Genomic DNA, 15,094 nt, shown 5'->3' on the forward strand with positions numbered 1-15,094 from the left:
AAATAAAATAAAATAAAAAAATAGTATCCTAAAATGAGTTTTTGCCAGGATCCGAACCTGGGCGTGTGTGACCATAGTCGAAGGTGTTGTCCACTGGGCTATCGAAAGCTTGAAGGACGACTTGACTATTTTCATTGTGATTCCCTCTATTGATAACGCTAGAATTGCTAGCTTGATTTATTGATCGCGTTTCTTGAATATGTTTTTCTTTTTTTTGGGTTTGTGAGTGTTCATGCCATTTTCGAAATAGCAGGAATTTTCCAACATTTTTTTTGGAAAAATCCAGCCTACTAACGCTGGCTTTCCATTGCGTTCTCTTGCTATAAATAGGAGTTCTTTTGCCCAAATTCTCAGTTTATCTCGTCAATTGTTCAATTTGAAATCGGACAGCGCCGCGAACATTTAAACTTTTTGTATCCTGAACTAAAAATTTGTCTTTTCATTTTGTAAGTATGAAAATAAAAGAATTGACTGTGCTTTGTTCTTTGGATTGAAAACTTGTATGTTATTAATTAGGACGAGATAAATTGGATTTGGACGAAATTTCTTCTATTTGTGGTCATTCCTTGGTTTTTTGGATTTTTCCCAGAGGATATTCGGTGGCATTTCTCCTGTATTTTGGCCTCCAATAGTCATTTCACCCGCCTGTGATTTGGGCCAGGACAAAATTATCCTGATTTTACCGGGTTTACCATTTTTCCATACCAGGAGCGCAGGAAAACCATAAGCTGTTTTATTTCGCTAAAAGGTAATATACATGTATTGGTTTCGTCCCATCCAAGCATCGATGCTTATTTTTGGAAACCTTGTTTGTGTTTTAGGCATCCTATTTTTTGAATTTTCCTTGGGCATATCCGACTTGGAAGCACTCTGCATGGGTACGGGCAACCCTCAGCGAAAAACCCGCAACATTTTCCGAATTGACCCCTATATGATCTTTATTATTTTCTCCTGAGGATACCATAGATTTTTTGGCTGGTCCAGATCGAACCACGAATATTGTGGAGTGATTGTGTGAAAAGAAAAGTGTTCGCTACAGTTTTTATAGTTTTTGCTGTCCGGTTTAAAGTAAAACAAAGACATTAAATTTGAATTGAATCCGGAAAAGTTCTTAGTTTAAAAGTAGTTAGTTTTTAATTTTTTTTAGTTAAAGTTTTGTAAATATGCAGATATCGTGTTGTTAAATCGTTTCGGTTTCGTATGTATGCGAGTGAAAATCGGTCGTAAATTGATTATTTAAATCAACCAAAAACCACAAAGACAATTAAATACAATTATATTTCAACATTTACGACACCAACAACACCAATATAAACCAAATTCAAAAATTTAGTGATTTACCGGATATCCCATGAAGGATCCTTCATCGTTGGAACCAATAAGTAGTAAGTCATTTATTTCCTTTTCCTATACTTATTCCCGGCATTACCAACCATCAAAACACTGGTTTTAGTTTTGCAACAAAAATCATTATTTTGCAAAGTCACCAAGAAGGGGAATTTTCTCCTAATATTGATGTTTGGTGTGTAGGTGAATATCTTTTTACATGTAACCACGATCAAAAGTCACCCCAATGCTGACATAGTTAGTTTGGCAAAGAACAAAAAATCCGTTGATAGCCCAGTGAGAGCACTCACGACTTCCAACCATAAGGTTGGGGGATCGAGCCCGCTTTCGGTCATTTAATTTTTTTTTATTTTCAATTTCCTTATTTTTAATTTCCTCTTGGTTTTATTTTTTTTTTATTATGTTTTTTTTGTTAATTAATAAAATTAATACTTTTTTGTTATTTTTATAAAATCAAATATTATTTATTATTGACTTTTATGATGGTGTGGTGAATATATATTTTAGTGTAATTAAAAACAGTATTTGCCACTCATTATAATTGTGCATTTGGCCAACCACCCATAAGTCATTAGTTAGCCTAGTGGTAAGACTCGCGGCTTGCAATCGTGAGGTCGTAGGTTCGAGCCCGGTTTGGGTGATGTGATTTTTTTCCTTTTGTGCAAAGAACGCATTTTTATCTTATTAAAAATTGTTTTATATGATTTTTAAAGTAAAAATAGCAGTGATTGATATAAGATCTCGATAATGGTGACAAAGTTTTGATTTTGATTATATGTAAAGTGTATCTTGTATTGTTGTTGTTGTATGGACGTATAAAGCCACACTATCGAATCCCGGCTCAGTTGAGTGAAAATTAATTTTCTTTAATTTTCGGATTTTCTCGTTTTTTTATGATTCGAAAATTTAAAAGAACGCGTATCTTGAAAATTGAGATTCAATATCTTGATCCTAAGCCCTAGTGTGTGAGAGAGGGTTTTGCTATCGAATCCTATCGGGTTGGGAAAAAAAATAATTTTATATTTTGCTTAAACTTGATTTTTTCGTTTTTTTATTATTTTAAATTTCGGAAGACCTAAAAATTAGTAAAAGTAAAAGTTAAAAATTAATTTAAATCTGGTTTTGGTTTAATTTACTTTTTTTTCGTTATTAAAAATGATTTCGGTTTATCTTTGAATATTATTGGACTTTTCGCGGTACAAATATATTTAACCACTCATATACATATACATATTTATATATATACCGTGATATCCGAACTGGATATATTCTTTTTCAGCTATTTTGTTTCTGTAATTACTCGTGAAATAACCGATCTCTGCATATCAATAGTGTATTATTCTTTTTTTATTTGCTTTGTATTTGCATTTTTTTGGGATAAAATAGAATATTGGGAATATATTGATTAGTGTTAAGGAAATTTTGTATTGGTATAATTCAGTTTTTTTTTTTAATTTCGTTTCGTATTAAATGCTTTTGGATTATTTCGAAATATTAATTGAATTCCATTGCAAGCTGCCTTGATTTTAAGATGAAATGTTTTCTATGAATTTTTCGGTTGAATAAATAATTATGGAGCACTAAATATATATTTTTTTGATTTCCTAACTGGGAGATGGGTTGAAGGTTGTTTGGGACCATGTATAAATTCATTGCATACGGCTCATGGTCAAGGTTGGGAGGGGTAATATCAGATGTCAACATCCACACATCTGCTTAGCATCGAGTTTTCTTAATTTTTCCCGATTTTTTTCTATCCTATCCATCTTATTTTATCGCACGCATATTGTAAGTAATAGTTATTCTGTGGTTTTTTTGGCACATACTGAACCTGGTAGTTAAGTTTGAACCCCACCGATAGCCGACGAGCAGAGGCCGGATACCAGATGCGTGCCACTACATATTGGTTCAGAGCAGACTTGCCACTATTAGGAATTCCTAGAACGTTGTATGCTACAGATAATTTATTATTTATGGCGCCCAACAAGTGTGGCCAACACAGTTTTAAATTTTTTTAATTATTTTTTTCCATCTTTGAATAATTCAAAATATTTCGTTTGGCTTCACCTAGATTTTTTTTCCTTTCATTCTATTTTTCTTTTTAACTATTTTTTTCACCATTTGTATAGGAGTGATAGATTGTCGTAATTTTTGGCTTGTAACTTTTTAGGGTTTGTGCCCAAACCGATCTAATATATCTTATACTCTATATTTTTGTGTTATAGATCTTTTCATTGACGAATTCTGGAATAGTTGTTATTGGATTATATATGGCTAATGGCAAACCGTCTTCGTTTGTGATAACATTTATAGTACCCTCATCGTTTTTGGTTTTCTGTTTTTTAAAAGAGCTAGTTTTCAGGATTTTTGTTATTGGATACATTAAGCTAGTAGCAAACCGTTTACGTAGTTTTAGGAAACATGATTCTCTTCTAATACTTTTCTAAGCAAGACAGGAAATTACTTAATTGGATTTATTTTTTTCAATTTAGTACCGTCTATGGCTTTTCTTTTAATTTTCTTCTATTTTTAAGGAATTTTCGATGCAAAATAATTCTCAACCCATCACCAGTGATGGATTTCAAATTTTATGATATTGTTCAGTTTTTTTCTGTCGAGTATCTACCGTATTTATTTCACCACTCACTGCTAATGTTAGTTATTATTATTAGGTGTTTATAAGAATTTTGTTGGGATTTTAATTTTTTTTTGTGGAATTTGAAATTTGAAATTTAGGTTATTTTGTAGTTATATTTTGTTCCGGATTTATTTTTTTTTAAGGTTTTATTTTGTTTCTTTTGGGAATGTCGCAAGATACGGAAAATTTGTCATTGCCTACTGGATCTGAATGTCCACTTTGTAATCATTTGATTACTAGTCCACTTTATGGCATTGCTTCATCTTGTTCACATACTTTTCACAAGTCGTGTCTTGCTAAATATATTAAGAAAAATAAAAATTGCCCTTCCTGTGGTGTGATAATAACTGTAGCTAACCAACCTTCGCCTATGATGACTCGTCTTCAATCGCAGAGAGCTTTAGATTTCGATACCAGTCGTGTAGGTTTACAGGCTGCTGGCGAAACTTCACCGTCGTCACAAAATCAGGGTCAAGAGAGATCTGTTGTCCAGGAAACATTAGGCGTGGGGGACACTCAGTCTCCGGTGATGAATCGTACAGTTGATCAGGATAATATTCGTAGCATGATTTCTGCTGCAGTCAATGCTCAACAGGAAGAGATGATGAACCGAATTACAGAACAATTAGCTAGAATGATTGATTCAAGCATTCAGTCCAGTTTAAGTCGATTTAATCAACCCCCTCACACAAATCAAATTTCGTCACCTGTAGCGTCGAATTCTCGGCCTATTAATACTTCTCCAGCAGATCCTTTGTCAGTTCAAACTTTGGAACAATTGTTAGGAATACCGAATGATACGAACCGGTCGTCAAATTTGCCAGCTCGAAATCTGGCCGGCTCAAATGTTTCTAATACCCCGAGTTTAGCTTCGTCTATTCGGCCTGATAAAGTTGGTCACATTATTAGTAACTGGAAACTCAAGTTTTCTGGTGACCGAAATGGGATGTCTATTGAAAATTTTCTCTATAGAGTAGAGGCTTTGACTAGGGAAACCCTTGGAGGAAATTTCGAATTGCTTTGTCAACATATTTCTACATTATTTGAGGCAAAGGCTAGCGAGTGGTACTGGAGATACCACAAATCTGTCTCAACTATTCGTTGGTCTAGTTTATGTTCGGCTTTGAAAACCCAATATAAAGACTCTCGTACTGATGTTGATTGGAGAGAGCTGATTCGGGATAGGAAGCAAATGTCGAATGAGAATTTCGATTCGTTCTACGAGGCCATTGTCAATATTAGTGACAGGTTGTCTCAGCCTTTAGACGAGAAGGTTCTTATCGAAATTCTTAGGCGAAATCTTTTACCGGAAATTCAGCATGAGATACTCAACGTTCGGATTGATTCCATAGCGCATTTGAGGGATATATGCTGTCGTAGAGAATTTTTTTTGCAGGATATTAGGAAGAGACATTTTCCATCAAAACCGACAAATTTTCGTAAGAACGTTCATGAATTATTGGCAGATTCAGATGATTCTTTAGAGGATTATGATGAGATATCCGCTATTTCATTAGTTTGTTGGAATTGCCGTAAGAGTGGCCACCGTTACCAGGATTGTCTGGAAGATCGGTCTATATTTTGCTTTGGATGTGGTGCTCCAAATATTTATAAACCTAATTGTTCCACCTGTAATCCAAAAAACGGCCAGCCCAGTGCGCTGAAAAGTGCACGCAAACTGACGAAATCATCGAGCACGAACACCGATTAAAATCTTTTTATGTTGAAGATCCAATTATACGACCGAATACTGGAACTGATTTTCCGATTTCTATTTCCCCAGTAAAAATTTTAAAACCAATTATATCGACAAATTCTATTTTAACTGATGCTAATAATCAAGTTAATAGCGATTATGTTTCTTCTGATTTGACCAATTTTAATCGATTTTCACCTAAAAGGGGTGAAGTTGGGAAACATCCACCGACTTACTTTAAGCCTTTCCATGTACGTTTAGCTGAGTATGAGGCTAAACGGGCTGAGATTTTTAACAGTTCACCACTCACTAAAAAGCAATCTCGTTCTACGGAGCGTATGCGTGATTTCTGGAATGTTATTAAACATACGCGTAGGGAACTTCTGTCTGTTGGTTCTGATAAACACGATGATGTTAGGCCATATGCTCCTGTTGTACTTTTTGGTAGGACTATTAGTGGTTTATTGGACACGGGTGCAACTGTAAGCTGTTTGGGATCTGATGCTGCTAAAGAATTTTTGGATTCTAAACGGGTTTTTAGGAGATTTAGGACGTTTGTTCATACCGCAGATGGTAAGGGTATTACTGTTCTGGGCAAAGTGGATACTGATATTGAATTTAAAGGGGTTTCGAAAGCTATTTCCCTTTATATTGTACCGGATTTGTCTCAAAATCTATATTTAGGTATGGATTTCTGGAAAATGTTTAATTTATTGCCGCCCGATTTACTATCTTCTTTAGTTTTGCGACCTAGTCCAAATCAGGTTTCTGAGATTTCTATTCAACAGCCATTGTCAGATTTAGATAAACGTCGTTTACAGGCTGTGGTTGATATGATACCATCGTTTGCGAGGCAAGGACTTGGTCGTACCTCTGTTATTTCTCACACGATTGATGTAGGTAATGCTACGCCGATCAAGCAACGCCATTTTCCCGTTTCGCCTGCTATGGAGAAACTAATTTATGACGAGATTGATCGGATGCTAGCAATGGACATCATAGAGGAGTCAGATAGCGCGTGGTCTTCTCCCATGGTTCTAGTACGCAAGCCGGGGAAAGTTCGACTCTGTTTGGACAGCCGGAAAGTAAATTCAGTTACCGTCAAGGATGCTTATCCTTTGCCCAATATTGACGGCATTTTGAGTCGACTTCCTCGTGCTGAGTACATAACGAGCTTGGACCTTAAAGACGCCTTCTGGCAAATTCCTCTTAACAAATCGTCGAAAGATAAGACAGCATTTACCGTTCCTGGCCGCCCCTTGTATCAATTTAAAGTTATGCCTTTTGGCTTATGCAATGCTCCTCAGACCATGTCACGGCTGATGGACAAGGTGGTACCGGCGAATTTGCGAACGGAGGTGTTTGTCTATCTGGACGATTTGTTGATAGTATCCGATTCTTTCGATCGTCATTTAGAGGTTTTGCTAATTATCTCGCAACAGATCAAAAGTGCAGGGTTGACAATTAATATTGAAAAGTCGAAATTTTGTGTTCCTGAAGTTCGTTATCTTGGTCACCTTATTGGTCATGGGGTTATTCAGACAGATCCAGAGAAAGTTTCAGAGATTGTTGATTTCCCGACACCTCGGTCTGTTAAGCAACTCAGACGATTTTTGGGTATGTCCGGTTGGTACCGAAAGTTTATCAGGAATTACGCGTCGGTTACTAGTCCTTTAACGGATTTACAAAAGGCTAACAGGAAATTTGTATGGAATGAAGAAGCTCAAAAAGCTTTTGAAGAATTAAAGTCCATAATGTCAACCGCTCCAGTGCTGCATAGTCCAGATTTTTCGCAACCATTTTATATTCATTGCGATGCTAGCAGTACTGGTATAGGAGGCGTTTTGGTGCAAAAATCAGCGGAGGGTGATGAAGTTCCTATTGCCTTTATGTCAAAGAAACTGAACCAAGCCCAACGCAAATATACAGTCACCGAACAGGAATGTTTAGCTGCTGTGCTAAGCATAAAAAAATTTAGAGCTTATGTGGAAGGACATGAGTTTACTATAGTGACCGATCACGCTTCACTGAAGTGGCTCATGTCCCAAACAGATCTCAATTCAAGGTTGGCACGATGGGCATTAAAGCTTCAAGGGTTTAAGTTTAAGATTGAACACCGTAAAGGTTCGAGAAATATAGTTCCTGATGCACTTTCGCGTACTAACTGTGAGGATTTGTCCGAACTCGAGATATTCGAATTGTCCGATGTAGACAGGACTGGAGCTTTCGTGGATTTGAATTCCGAACATTTCAAAAGCCAACAATATTTGGATTTACTAGAAAGAGTTGGTAAGACAATTGACAAGACGCCAGATTTAAAGATAGTCGATGGCTTTCTTTACAGACGGACAGAACACTGCACCGGAGATCAATTGCGAGATGATTTCGCTTGGAAACTATGGGTTCCCAAAGAGTTAGTTTTGGAGCTTCTTAGGAAGGCACATGATAGTCCACTTTCGTCCCACTGCGGTATAAACAAGACCTTGGAGAGGATTCGTCGTTTTTATTTTTGGCCTAATCTGGTGAACGATGTTCGCGAGTACATTAACTCGTGTGAGATTTGCCAGAGTACGAAACATCCCAATTTTACTATGCGACCACCCATGGGAAAGACTAGCGAGACATTCAGATTTTTCCAAAAATTATACGTTGATTTCCTCGGTCCTTACCCACGTTCCAAGGCAGGGAATATTGGAATTTTTATTGTTGTCGATCATTTCAGTAAATTTTGTTTTCTGAAGCCTGTGAAGAAGTTCACTGCGGATGTTGTCGTTAAATATATGGAGCAAGAACTGTTTCACACTTTTGGTACCCCCGAAACTGTTGTATCCGACAACGGGTCACAATTTAAATCTTCTCAGTTTGCGAAGTTAATGGGAACGTATGGTGTCAATCATGTTTGTACTGCGGTGCATTCGCCCCAAGCTAATGCTTCGGAGAGAGTGAATCGTTCAGTACTAGCTGCGATTAGATCCTACCTTAAGCACGACCATAGCTCTTGGGATGAATACCTTAGCAGCATCAGTTGTTCTCTGCGATCTTCGTTTCACACATCCATTGGTAGCTCACCATATTATATGGCTTTTGGTCAGAATATGATCACAAATGGTAAGACATACTCCCTTTTGCGAAGGCTTGAAATGCTAGAGGATCGTGGTGTTCGCTATGATAGGGATGATACTTTGGATATTGTTAGAAAGAATGCCTCTAGGAATATGGCAAAAAGGCAGGAGCAAAACGAGAGGCAGTATAACTTGCGTTCCAGAGTGGTGAATTACGTAGAAGGTCAGGAGGTATATAGGAGGAATTTCAAACAAAGCAACTTTGAAAAGGGGTATAATGCAAAATTGGCTCCACCTTTCCTGAAGGCCAGAATAAGGAAGAAAATTGGCAACGTTTACTATGAGTTAGAAGACTTGAACGGTCGTGCAATTGGTATTTATCATGCAAAAGATATAAGGCAATAGTTTTAATTTTGGATTCATTTGATCCCTCTTGCTACAAGCGGGATCAGCTTTGTGTCTCCTCCGGATCCCCAAACCTGATTTTAGCGGGGGGGAATTGTAGGGTCGCTTGTAGCACTTGGATTCATTTTGTTACACTTTCATGTAATTCGAATAATTTGGTTATAATATTGGTTTTATGATTTCATAAATAAAGCTTGGATTTGAATAGTACTTAAAACTTAGTCTACGATATGGTAGACGCAGGTTGAAGGTAGTGTTACAGAATGAGATAAATGTAAATTAAGTATATTTTCGGGGAAATAAAGTAAAATAAAATAAAATAAAATAAAATAAAATAAAATAAAAAAATAGTATCCTAAAATGAGTTTTTGCCAGGATCCGAACCTGGGCGTGTGTGACCATAGTCGAAGGTGTTGTCCACTGGGCTATCGAAAGCTTGAAGGACGACTTGACTATTTTCATTGTGATTCCCTCTATTGATAACGCTAGAATTGCTAGCTTGATTTATTGATCGCGTTTCTTGAATATGTTTTTCTTTTTTTTGGGTTTGTGAGTGTTCATGCCATTTTCGAAATAGCAGGAATTTTCCAACATTTTTTTTGGAAAAATCCAGCCTACTAACGCTGGCTTTCCATTGCGTTCTCTTGCTATAAATAGGAGTTCTTTTGCCCAAATTCTCAGTTTATCTCGTCAATTGTTCAATTTGAAATCGGACAGCGCCGCGAACATTTAAACTTTTTGTATCCTGAACTAAAAATTTGTCTTTTCATTTTGTAAGTATGAAAATAAAAGAATTGACTGTGCTTTGTTCTTTGGATTGAAAACTTGTATGTTATTAATTAGGACGAGATAAATTGGATTTGGACGAAATTTCTTCTATTTGTGGTCATTCCTTGGTTTTTTGGATTTTTCCCAGAGGATATTCGGTGGCATTTCTCCTGTATTTTGGCCTCCAATAGTCATTTCACCCGCCTGTGATTTGGGCCAGGACAAAATTATCCTGATTTTACCGGGTTTACCATTTTTCCATACCAGGAGCGCAGGAAAACCATAAGCTGTTTTATTTCGCTAAAAGGTAATATACATGTATTGGTTTCGTCCCATCCAAGCATCGATGCTTATTTTTGGAAACCTTGTTTGTGTTTTAGGCATCCTATTTTTTGAATTTTCCTTGGGCATATCCGACTTGGAAGCACTCTGCATGGGTACGGGCAACCCTCAGCGAAAAACCCGCAACATTTTCCGAATTGACCCCTATATGATCTTTATTATTTTCTCCTGAGGATACCATAGATTTTTTGGCTGGTCCAGATCGAACCACGAATATTGTGGAGTGATTGTGTGAAAAGAAAAGTGTTCGCTACAGTTTTTATAGTTTTTGCTGTCCGGTTTAAAGTAAAACAAAGACATTAAATTTGAATTGAATCCGGAAAAGTTCTTAGTTTAAAAGTAGTTAGTTTTTAATTTTTTTTAGTTAAAGTTTTGTAAATATGCAGATATCGTGTTGTTAAATCGTTTCGGTTTCGTATGTATGCGAGTGAAAATCGGTCGTAAATTGATTATTTAAATCAACCAAAAACCACAAAGACAATTAAATACAATTATATTTCAACATTTACGACACCAACAACACCAATATAAACCAAATTCAAAAATTTAGTGATTTACCGGATATCCCATGAAGGATCCTTCATCGTTGGAACCAATAAGTAGTAAGTCATTTATTTCCTTTTCCTATACTTATTCCCGGCATTACCAACCATCAAAACACTGGTTTTAGTTTTGCAACAAAAATCATTATTTTGCAAAGTCACCAAGAAGGGGAATTTTCTCCTAATATTGATGTTTGGTGTGTAGGTGAATATCTTTTTACATGTAACCACGATCAAAAGTCACCCCAATGCTGACATAGTTAGTTTGGCAAAGAACAAAAAATCCGTTGATAGCCCAGTGAGAGCACTCACGACTTCCAACCATAAGGTTGGGGGATCGAGCCCGCTTTCGGTCATTTAATTTTTTTTTATTTTCAATTTCCTTATTTTTAATTTCCTCTTGGTTTTATTTTTTTTTTTATTATGTTTTTTTTGTTAATTAATAAAATTAATACTTTTTTGTTATTTTTATAAAATCAAATATTATTTATTATTGACTTTTATGATGGTGTGGTGAATATATATTTTAGTGTAATTAAAAACAGTATTTGCCACTCATTATAATTGTGCATTTGGCCAACCACCCATAAGTCATTAGTTAGCCTAGTGGTAAGACTCGCGGCTTGCAATCGTGAGGTCGTAGGTTCGAGCCCGGTTTGGGTGATGTGATTTTTTTCCTTTTGTGCAAAGAACGCATTTTTATCTTATTAAAAATTGTTTTATATGATTTTTAAAGTAAAAATAGCAGTGATTGATATAAGATCTCGATAATGGTGACAAAGTTTTGATTTTGATTATATGTAAAGTGTATCTTGTATTGTTGTTGTTGTATGGACGTATAAAGCCACACTATCGAATCCCGGCTCAGTTGAGTGAAAATTAATTTTCTTTAATTTTCGGATTTTCTCGTTTTTTTATGATTCGAAAATTTAAAAGAACGCGTATCTTGAAAATTGAGATTCAATATCTTGATCCTAAGCCCTAGTGTGTGAGAGAGGGTTTTGCTATCGAATCCTATCGGGTTGGGAAAAAAAATAATTTTATATTTTGCTTAAACTTGATTTTTTCGTTTTTTTATTATTTTAAATTTCGGAAGACCTAAAAATTAGTAAAAGTAAAAGTTAAAAATTAATTTAAATCTGGTTTTGGTTTAATTTACTTTTTTTTCGTTATTAAAAATGATTTCGGTTTATCTTTGAATATTATTGGACTTTTCGCGGTACAAATATATTTAACCACTCATATACATATACATATTTATATATATACCGTGATATCCGAACTGGATATATTCTTTTTCAGCTATTTTGTTTCTGTAATTACTCGTGAAATAACCGATCTCTGCATATCAATAGTGTATTATTCTTTTTTTATTTGCTTTGTATTTGCATTTTTTTGGGATAAAATAGAATATTGGGAATATATTGATTAGTGTTAAGGAAATTTTGTATTGGTATAATTCAGTTTTTTTTTTTAATTTCGTTTCGTATTAAATGCTTTTGGATTATTTCGAAATATTAATTGAATTCCATTGCAAGCTGCCTTGATTTTAAGATGAAATGTTTTCTATGAATTTTTCGGTTGAATAAATAATTATGGAGCACTAAATATATATTTTTTTGATTTCCTAACTGGGAGATGGGTTGAAGGTTGTTTGGGACCATGTATAAATTCATTGCATACGGCTCATGGTCAAGGTTGGGAGGGGTAATATCAGATGTCAACATCCACACATCTGCTTAGCATCGAGTTTTCTTAATTTTTCCCGATTTTTTTCTATCCTATCCATCTTATTTTATCGCACGCATATTGTAAGTAATAGTTATTCTGTGGTTTTTTTGGCACATACTGAACCTGGTAGTTAAGTTTGAACCCCACCGATAGCCGACGAGCAGAGGCCGGATACCAGATGCGTGCCACTACATATTGGTTCAGAGCAGACTTGCCACTATTAGGAATTCCTAGAACGTTGTATGCTACAATATGCTACTTTTTAAGTAATAAACGTTTTTAAACAAAGTGTTGAAAGACATCTATTAATTTTAAACGCCCTTTTGCTTTGTAGTGAAGATTTAAACATGCAACCAACTTAAAAACTATTTCATTATATTTAAAGAATTTTTCAGGATTATAAAAGCCAAGTTTGCCTTAAAATTTTCTTTCATTCAGAGATACACATTTTTACGTCGAATTGCTTAACTATAATGACAAAATAACTTCATTGAAAAGTCCAACCGGATCGCATGAAATTTGCTCCTTTAAGGGCGTCTGCAAGCAAAATCTGGGATCGGTTTATATGAGGGCTATATATAATTATGGACCGATATAGACCAATTTTTGAATGAATATTAGGGACCACATACTAACACAACGTAAAAAATTTTAACCGGATCAGATGAAATTTGCTCCTTCAATAGCGCCGGCAATCAAAATCTGGGAATCGGTTTATATGAGGACTATAGTCTTCATATACTAACACCACCAATAACAACTAACACATAGATTTTTGTGAAATTTTTAGTCGATCTAGCCATCTCCGTCCGTCCGTCCGTCTGTTGAAATCACGCTAACTTCCGAACGAAACAATCTATCGACTTGAAACTTGACACAAGTAGTTGTTATTGATGTAGGTCGGATGGTATTGCAAATAGGCCATATCGGTCCACTTTTGCGTATAGCCCCCATATAAACGGACCCCCAGATTTGGCTTGTCGAGCCTCTAAGAGAAGCAAATTTCATCCGATCCGACTAAAATTTGGTACATGGTGTTGGCACATGGTCTCCACCAACCATGCAAAAATTGGTGGATCCACATCGGTTCATAATTATATATAGCCCCCATATAAACCGATCCACAAATTTGGCTTGCGGAGCCTCTAAGAGAAGCAAGCTTCACCTGATCCGGCTGAAATTTGGTACATGATGTTGGTATATGGTCTTTAATAACTATGCAAAAATTGGTCCACATCGGTTCATAATTATATATAGCCTCCATATAAACCGATCCCAAGATTAGGCTTGCGGAGCCTCTAAGAGAAGCAAATTTCATCTGATCCGGCTGAAATTTGGGTACATGATGTTGGTATATGGTCTTTAACAACTATGCAAAAATTGGTCCACATCAGTTGATAATTATATATAGCCCCAATATAAACCGATCCCCAGATTTGGCTTGCGGAGCCTCTAATAGAAGCAAATTTCATCCAATCAAGCTGAAATTTGGTACATAATGTTGATCTGTAGTATTTTACAACCATGCAAAAATTGGTCCACAACGGTTCATAATTACATGTAGCCCCCATATACACCGATCCCCAGATTTGGCTTGCGGAGCCTCAAGAGATAAGCAAATTTCATCCAACCCGTTGAAATTTGGAACATGGGGATAGTATATGGTCTCTAACCACCATGCCAGAATTGGTCCATATCGGTCCATAATTATATATTGTCCCCATATAAACCGTTCTCCAGATTTGACCTCCGGAGCTTCTTGGAGGAGCAAAATTCATCCTATCCGCTTCAAATTTGGAACGTGGTGTTAGTATATGGCCGCTAACAACCATACCAATATTGGTCCACATCGGTCTATATTTAGGTTAGGTTAAAGTGGCATCCCGATTAAGTTTCAGACTCACTTAGACTATTCAGTCCATTATTATATATAGCCGTTCCCCAATCACACAAAAATTGGTCAATATTGGTTCATAATCATGGTTGGCACTCGAGCCAAAAATAATCTACCAAAATTTTATTTCTATATAAAAATTTGTCAAAATGTTATTTCTATAGAAAATTTTGTCAAAATTTTATTGATATGGAAAATTTTGTCAAAATTTTATTGATATAGAAAATTTTGTCAAACTGGATTATATACGTACTTAATCGGCCTTTTTGTTTAATATATACCCCGTATGGACTAACTTAAAATTGAGAAGACGGTGTTAAGAAGTTTTAAGATACCTTCCCATCGGTAAGTATTACCACAACCCAAATAATTCGATTGTGGATGACAGTCTATAGTAGAACTTTCTACGCAATCAATGGTGGCGGGTACATAAGATTCGGCCTGGCCGAACTTACGGCCGTTTATACTTGTTTTTTTTTTTTTTTTGTATATGAATCACTCTGTTGTCTGACAACTGTTTTGACAGTTTAAAATAACGTTTCTTCTCAGAATACTGCTTCCAAATCGTAGAAATTTGTTTTCAAAAACAGTTTTTATTTAACATTTTTTATAGAGCACTTCATGAATTTTATGGTGTACATACTCGTTCGTCTGAGACAACCATAAAGG

The 15,094-nt window shown here is 35.7% G+C and overlaps 2 long non-coding RNA genes across 2 annotated transcripts; both read left to right on the top strand.

Annotated features, from left to right (window-relative positions):
• The first annotated feature begins 370 nt into the window (after positions 1-370).
• On the top strand, positions 371-935 carry LOC142230541 (uncharacterized). The gene is made up of 3 exons (XR_012720728.1): positions 371-446; positions 517-748; positions 822-935. It is a non-coding gene; the product is annotated as an uncharacterized LOC142230541 (long non-coding RNA).
• Positions 936-10,010: 9,075 nt separating this feature from the next.
• On the top strand, positions 10,011-10,410 carry LOC142230576 (uncharacterized). Its single transcript, XR_012720738.1, has 2 exons — positions 10,011-10,223; positions 10,297-10,410. It is a non-coding gene; the product is annotated as an uncharacterized LOC142230576 (long non-coding RNA).
• Positions 10,411-15,094: the final 4,684 nt, after the last annotated feature.

The sequence above is a fragment of the Haematobia irritans genome, chromosome 3 (assembly GCF_050003625.1).
Source record: "Haematobia irritans isolate KBUSLIRL chromosome 3, ASM5000362v1, whole genome shotgun sequence".
Lineage (NCBI taxonomy): Eukaryota > Metazoa > Arthropoda > Insecta > Diptera > Muscidae > Haematobia > Haematobia irritans.